The sequence below is a fragment of the Lygodium microphyllum genome, chromosome 22 (genome assembly GCF_053477565.2).
Source record: "Lygodium microphyllum isolate KBCC chromosome 22, Lygodium_microphyllum_v1.1.10, whole genome shotgun sequence".
Lineage (NCBI taxonomy): Eukaryota > Viridiplantae > Streptophyta > Polypodiopsida > Schizaeales > Lygodiaceae > Lygodium > Lygodium microphyllum.
The window spans coordinates 45601055-45609716 of NC_141156.1; positions in this window are offsets into that span (position 1 = coordinate 45601055).

Here is an 8662-nt window from a genome sequence, read left to right on the forward strand (position 1 = left end):
GTTCTCCCTTCTTCCCCCCTGGTTAGTATTAACCTAACTAACATTACTTAAAGATACTAACCTAACTAACCTAATTGATTTCACAAACTCAACTAACTTAATTGCTTTAACCGCCTAAGTTAACCTAATTAACTTAACCTACTCAGTCACCTATTTCACTTAGGCTACTCCCTTACAGCCCTTGTTTCTGCCCCTTCTCCCTTCTCCTCCGTTATTCTCCCGCCATGTGGCCGCTCTCGTTGTGCGGGTGTGCTAGAGGGCGTTCATGTGCGAGGATGCGCTTCCAATTCGTCCGTGCGATGGTGTGTTGCAGCAAGCCGTTCATACGCAGTAATCCTCCGTTGTTCACACGTAGCGCGGGTACCGTCTTTTATTTTCAAACCCGCAAAATACATAAAAACACATAAAAATAAATATAAACACTTAAAAAATTCTAAAATTTCATTAAAATTTATTTAAAATTCAAAAAAATTACAAAAGAATTCCTAAAAAATTTCCAATATATTTTTAAATCATTTGGAATATTTTTAAAGTGGAAATTAAAGAAAAAATTTGCAAAAAAACTCAAAATTTGAAAATTTCTTCACAAATACTTGTAAAATAAGTAAAATTCATTGAAAATTGGTAAAAATTCAAAAATATTTCAAAAAAAAATCTAAAAAATTCCACAAATCCCTTGCCTCTTTTGCCAATAATTTCTCAATTGAAAATGCTTCCATAAATGGCCAAATTACTATTTGAAGCCAAAAATCCTAATTTAATACTTTCTCTCATGAAAATTCATTTTAAATTCCAAAAAAGCAGTTGAAAAATCATGGATAAATTCAAACACATTATTGACACTTGCTGGATTGCTGAAATTCTACCATTATACTTCATAACATGTTCATGTGTCCTATATCCCGTTTGAATTATTTAAAAAAAGATAAACAAATAAGAAAAAGAATAAAAGAAAAAACAAACAAAACCAAACACTGTACAAAATACAAATACACCTAAAATACAATTTTAAAAAAACAACACATAAATAAAATAAAAAATAAAAATAAAATAAAAATAAAAATAAAACACTAAGATGCTTTATTTTTTCCAGTCAGTGGTGTTTATTTTTTTTGACTGGATTCCTAGCCTTTGGGGACTACTTCATGCGCCTTCAGTCTATTGCATACACACCTTTACCAGGTGTTTATTTGTGAGCTTTATTCATTTTCATCATCTCTTAATTACCCTTAATTGCTGAAATGAACTATATTCACCCACTTTTCCATGCGCGCTCGCTCTAAACACACAGTTTCTAATAATTAAAATCAACCAGTCGTTCACTTTGCACGCGCTACGTGCGCTTAAGAGGCACTTTAATTTTTAATGAAAATGAACCAGCCATCACAAAAAAACACGCGTTGGCAAAAAAGCGCTCCACATCACCATTAATTTTTAATTAATGAATTTGCATTTAGAGACCCCAGTCTGGGAATTGCAATCCGGGTTTCGTTAAAGCACCACTTCACCCTAATAAATTGTAGTCAAAATTTTAAGAAGGAACCGCCGTTTTCTTATTAAGGTTTATAATCTAATAAAATGTCACCCATTGTTAATAATTTCTTAAAATGAACCCTTCATTAAAACCATTTCCTCTCATTATACTTTTTTCCCCTTTTAATAAACATGCTTCGTGGGATGGGTACGTAAAGTCCTCTTAGTTGACATTGTTGGTCAAGGTTATGGTGGTCAGGTCCTGATTAGATTTTTATGGTATTATGGATTGCTTATGTGCTACGATTACGAGTGCGGTTTGAAGTTTTTTTTTCTTTTTGACCTGATACGGGCTCTTGGGTGCCTGTTTGTTGCATCGCATGAAGTTTTCTGTAACGTGCCCGCTCCTCAATTCGCGGGACATGTCTTAGCAATCCATCGAGAGATACATCTAGAAGATGCTGCTTGGCACTCCCAAGGAATGACACGGGGTTTGCCAATTAGGGTTTCTCGAGTTTGCCCCGCAACGGAACTTATTCGGCCGTTCCCACTAGGATCGATCTGAAGTCTGACTTTTCCTAACATTTCTTGTTAACATTTCCTTTGAGGAAAGCTCTTGGCTAACCGAGACCACCCTTCCATAGTATAGACCCATTGGTCACATCCACCACGCTTCCCTCGGAGGTTGTTTAGTTATCTAATTACCTACCACATTATGTTTGACATATAAAAGCAGCTTCCTTAATTAACCTGTTAATCACAGGCTCCTTTACGTAATTTAGGGCACTGACACGAAGACAAGATAAAACAAGATCAAACACTTCCTTAACTTATCTTAAGATTAATGTTTGTCTCCTATCCATACAGGAGAATTAAGTGTTCATTTCTGCCTCCGCAGAAAAATCCTTCCATCTCCTGGCAATGAAACCCGAAGGTTGATCCTACTAAGATTCCGCCTTATAACTAGTATCAAGGCCTTGAGATCCCATCTCGAGTCACGTAGAACACTTGTGTAGGGCCCGGAGGCATTGGGATTTATGGCTAGATCCCCCACTGGCACCCAAGCGTCCTCCTACACCAAGTAATTTCCACCGAGAGACCTCTTGCAGCGGGTTTGATCCACATTCCCGGTGCGGATTCACAACCCGCTTGGTTAGGGTTTGGCGATTCGCGGGGGGGGGGGGGTAGTTAGCACTATCCTTCCTTAATTATCCCTTTAGGAAATCAACCACAACTGAAGCACCCAGCTTAAAAACAATCACTAGGGAAAACATCCCTTTTGTTTCCATGGCAATTAGTCATCCCAGACCCGGCCATGCAATCATAAAAAACACCCCACTTGGGTTAACATCCAAAACCACATTAACAAACAGTTGAATGCACAACCTCTTGCTTCAAGGCATTGCAATCCCATTGCATGCACGATCAGAATTTAACTTGGATGTATCAAAACACTTGCTCAAGGGATTTACAACCTTTTCAAACAACCAAGCATAACTTGGGTCAACAATCCATTTAGGGTTAGGTCACTAGCTTCAATTAAGTTAGGAGCGTATCCACTTGTGATAGTCCACAACATGATTGATAAAACAATTCCCAAGCAATTATACTTATTCCTAATGCACTGGATCTTATGAAGGTCTAGGTTTCTATCCATTGGAAACTATCATTTCATGTGTTTCTCTTAGTCACGATCGCGAAGCATGAATTCTAAAAACTCCATACTCTACCATTTCACGCATGCAACCGAGCGCTTAGAGTAAACAAAAATCCTATGACTCGTCCTTGTTCCATGCATGTAGCTAACCCTTTTATCTTTTCCATGAGAAATAATACATAATTAACTATAAGGCTTAAAGAACCTGGGTTTGATTCGTGTTTGTAGGGGCGTTTATTGCGTTGGTTGCTCCACTCGCCTCTTCCGCATTACCGGTACCAATGGTAGCTTTGGCACCTACGCTTCCCGCGATTTTCTTCTTGGGAGCCATTTCTACTCGAGGTTTGGATAGTCTAGGCCTTAGCGGCCTTCAAGATGACCGGTTTGGGAGGGAAAGGTCATGGGCAGGGGATCCTTTGCCGATGAGGGGGTGGCTTGAGTGTGGCTCCTCGAACTGTCTTCACTCTCCAACTCTTTTCCCCTCTCTTTCTCCTTCTCTCTCTCTCCCTCTCTTCTTCCTCTTCTCTTCTCCTTCTTTCTCTCTCTCCTTCCTCTTCTTCTTCTTTTTCTACTTCTCTTTTCTCTTCTTCTACCTCTTCTACTTCTTCTTCACTTCTTCTTCTCTTTCTCTCTCTCTCCTCTTTCTCTCCTTCCCTTCCTCTCTTCTCTCTCTCCTTCTCTTCTTTTCTCCCTCTCTTCTTCCTTGCCTTCTTCTTTTCCTCCTCTTCTCCTTCCTTCTCTCTCCTCCTCTTCTTCTCTCCCTCTTCTTCTTCTTCTTCTCTCTTCTTCTCCTTCTCTCTCTTCTCCTCCTCCTCCTCCTCCTCCTTCTTCTTCTCTTCTTCTCCTTCTCTCTCTTCTCTCCCTCTCCCTCTCTTCTCTCCTTCTTTCTCACCCCTCCTCTTCTTCTTCTTCTACTTCTTCTCTCTCTTCTCTCCCTCTTCTCTCTCTTCTCTCCTTCTTTCTCACCCCTGCTCCTCCTCTTCTTCTTCTTCTTCTTCTACTTCTTCTCTTCTTCTCTTCCTCTCCTCTTCCTCTTCTCTCCCTCCTCTCTGATCACGGGGCATAGCTTGCTGGCAGAAAAGGGGGGTTCCACGGGGATGTAGCTTTGCTAGCGGAAAAGGGGGGAAGGTTTCTCTCTAGGAGGGGGGGAGAGTTTTCCCGACAGAAGCCCAGGGAGCGTGATCACCAGGACGGGGGGGGATGCTGTCGTCACGGCCTGGGGGCGATGCCTGCTGCAGTCGGAGGGGGGGCACAACGTCTGTCCCACCAGGAAGGAGGGGCCGCCTGTCATTGATGCACGGAGGGGGGAGGCTTTATAGAGGAGGGGGAGGTGGTAAGGCGGTGCCACCTACCACCTGGGGGGGCTGTATGCCCCCCCATCTCCCACACTTCACCCCCTCTCTCTTTCTCTCTCTCTTCCCTTGCCATGCACACGGTTGGGGGAGAGATTAAAAAATTTGAAAAAATTTAAAGGGGGGGAGTTCCTATGGGGGATAGTACGGGGGTCACAGGGGGGAGGAGACATTACAATCTCGGTCGCATATGTGTAGAGGTCATGCCAAATTTTTTCTAGGATGTGGGTTGTTTGGGGATGGTAAATTGGTTAGTTACGTCTATGTGTGTGTCTTTCTTTTGATTGATTTCTTTTTTATAGATATTTTTGTTGTTTGCCAGGCATTCTTTGTGATTGTCTGTGTTGTGGTGTGTGTGTTTTCCATCTGAATGGCGCCTCATGCTCCTCCTCCTATCCAGTATGTCCCATTGATCAGTAGGGATTATTCTTCCCTACTAGCTTTTGAGCCTATAGCAAAAGCAGGACTTGCGACTTTCATGGCTGCTTCATTCCCATTGATTCCAGATGATCCATCCATGTGTGATGAGTTCCTTGCATCATACAGTAAGAAGTCGGGCCTAGTTCATGGTGCATCCATGGTATTGACACCCCGAGGGTTAGGGAAGGCTTTGTCTCTTCCCTACAAAGGAGAGTCCTTTGTTACAGCCAGACAATTATTCTCCAATGATGAGATTTTCAAGCTGTTACAGAAGCAGAACAAAGAGATTCTGGATGTCAAGAAAGTGATAAACACTTCAGGAGTATCTTTTTCCATGATCACTGATCCTCTTTGGAAGTTAGTTTGCTAGTTCCTCCAAGACAGGTTTATGCCTGCCAAAACACCATCCCATTACTTGTCCAAAGAACTCTTCACAGCTTTCAGGATGGTGTTAAAAGGGGTGGTCATTGATTGGAGTACTTACTTGCTTACAAAGATGGACCAGCATTTTGTCAAAGTAACCAAAGGAAATGTCACAAATGTCACCTATGGTTCCTACTTATGTGCTTTCTTGACATACTCAGGCCTTAAGAAGGATGTGCTACCACCTCCTCCATCTGATCCAGTACCTCCCCCTCCACCTTCAAAAGAGTCAGAACCTATTGACATAGAGGATCTTGATTCCCCTCCTCCATTGGTCATTCAGCAAAAGCGCTTGAAGCTTGTGGCGGATAAAACTCCTTCAGTCCTTCAGTCACAGTTCCTGCTACATCTGGTAGTGACCTCTCTGCTTACTTCACATGTAACAATTTATTCAGGGCGCATAGAGAGGGTTCTTTGGAAATCTCAGTCCCTTCATTGAATAGTTTAGTGTTAGGAGATGCTATTCCATTCCTTTGTAATGACATCCAGAGTTTGATTGAACTTTCAGTGACTCTTTTAGAGCTTCCCAGATTAAGTAGTTGCAAGACCAATTGGCACAGTCATGATCCGTTCCTCCAAGCCCCAATGTTTCTATTATTCCTTCTATCTCTCAGTAGGACTTGGCAGTTCTCCAGAGACAGACCAGATTGTGTCCCTTGTTTCAAGATAAAGTGGAAAGATTGCAGTCTAGGATGGATTTGTTATGGTCTACATTTGAGCACTTTCAAGAGTATATTCCTTCGGACCATTCTTTCTTTGTCCACTATCAGTTGCAGAAGTTGGCCTTCTATATGAAGCTTTCAATGATGGATCTTCCTCTTCCAGAGGATGGTTGGAGTGGGGCTTGGTCTTTTGGTTTGCTGACAGAAGTGGTCCGTATGGTGTTTGAAGATTCTGTGACGACGGATACTATGTTGCTGTCTTACATGTATCTACGAGGTGATCTGTTGATTTTAGATGAAGTAGATATGGCCTGGTATGTGGAGGATGTGATTTTGCAAGCTGTTTTGTATGTCAACTATTTGGAGTTGTGGATAGAAGATATGTTCCAGTGTTATTTCTCGAAAGTGGCTACTTGCCCTGACAATTCATGGCATTCAATGATTGATTCTGTGGTCCTGAATCAACATCAGAATGCAGCACTAATTGAGGGTGGATCTCTTAGCTTATCTTTCCAAGAACTATCCATTTGATTCATCCTTTTTTTATGCCTACCAAAGAAGATCTGTCTTAGGTCCCTCTATTCCTAGCCTATTGTACTATCAACAAATGGCTCATCGCTATGATACTTATCTTTACCTTTATAAAACCAACTCAGCAACTATCTTACCTCTTCTTTTCCAACCTCAGGGTTTTCCTCAAATTCCTATATTTACCTATTGTTATTTCATCGAAGATCGAGTTTTTTCCCCTTCTCCACCATGTCCTTCACCATCTATCCATATACTTTCTACTTTTCTTGTTTATCAATTGACACCTTTCCTAACTGATTCACTTAAATTTTCAGCCACTCCTTCTTTATCTTATTCCTCATTTTATGACTTTGCCTACCCATCTCTTCATCCTCTTTTACTTATTCCACTTCCATCTCCTGCCACTTCTATTTCTCAACCCCCTCAGTTGGTTAGTGAATACGATGGATTTGATCAGTCGATTCCGAGAAGAAGAGGATGGAGCTCGACTGATTCTCTCACGAGACCATATATTAACTGGCCATTAATTCCAGGGGATTGGACAACTGCTAGTCAAGCATACCAGAATTACCTTCATTTTGCTCACCAATATTCACAATCTCTAGATCCTTTAGTGAGATTGACAGCTCATTTTGCTTGGTATCTAGCATACATGCACAAGCATTCCCATAATGATCAAAAGGCCATTCCAAAGCTTTGTATAAATGTGAATGTGAACATTGATTTTTCAAAATCCTCCAAAGACAGTTGTGGATGAGTCCTTCTCCATGGATCATTTTCGAAACCACCAAGCCTTCAAAAGGGATCACCTTCATTGATGCCTTTGCAATGTATTTTGAATGATTCTTAATGAAATATATATATCTCTTTTTGGAGGTGTCATTTAGATGGTTATGTTTAGTGTTTTGTATGTATGTTGTAATAATTGTATGTGATGAGTTCGTGCTGATTGAGAATAATTTGTTCGAGAGCTCTTTTCAAACTATTGATGGTTGATGGAAAGCCTATGGCGGAAAGCTGAAGACAAACCTCTTATATCCTTTACAAATTTGTTATGACTTTTAAATGATTATCAGATGTGTTAATGAATAACGAAGTTTTCCTTTAGTAGTTTTTTTTTTGAGATACAGGTGATAAGTTGGGGTCGTGGTTTGGTGAGATTGTTGAAGATCCTAAAGAAGATAAAATTGAGCTCTTTAGTGAACTTATATTCTTCTTTTCCTTAGGTCGTGAGGAAGCTTCCTTTCTAAGTGTGGGGATATGTTGAGAGTGGAAAAAGACTGAATTTTGGATTGATTTTTGTTGTTTTTGAGGTCTAAATGATTGATTTTTGATGGATTTAGAGTGATGTATGGTTGATAAAGGAAGTGTTTGAGAGTGTTTTGGATGATATTGATTATGTTTTGGAAGTTCATGATGATTCTCAGTAGAGATATGAAGCTCTGTGATGTTCTGATAGGTTCTGTTGAGGTTTTGATTGGTTCTGTATACCTTCTGTATAGCTTCTGTTTTGATCTGATTATCTTTTGTATGAAGCATGGATTGATAATTGATGAAGATTGAAATATTTTGGAAGCCTATTGAATAGTTTTTGATAGTTTGGAATGGTTTTTAGTATGAGTTATGAGGTTCTGATGACCTTCTATAACCCTCTGTAAACCTTCTATAGAGCCTCTGTCTCTGCTCTGTAATTGTTCAGTATCTGCTCTGGTACTGTACTGTACTGTTCTGTAGATCTATTGTAAGTGTTCTGTAAAATGTATGTGTGACTTTGGAAAAGTTTTATAAATTTTGGAAATGATGAATCTAAGTTCAAAAGAGCTAAAACAAATGGAAGAAGTAGCTGCTGAAGACTGAAGAGAAGAGTGAGTGACAGTGACAGTAGTGAGCTGTGAAGAGACACTGTAGTGGCTCTGATGCCTCTTCATATCAGATATACCTCTTGGGAGGTGCATCCACGACCTAAGAAGGATTATTGAGAGTTATTATGAGAGTATTGTAGTGAGGAGATGATGTACTATTGAGAGATAGAGAGAGAGAGAGCCAGAGATAGTCAATTTCATCAAAACAATATAACTGTATATGAGAGATTGAGAGAGAGAACTATGAAGACATTGAAGATGAATACTATGCGATTTATTTCC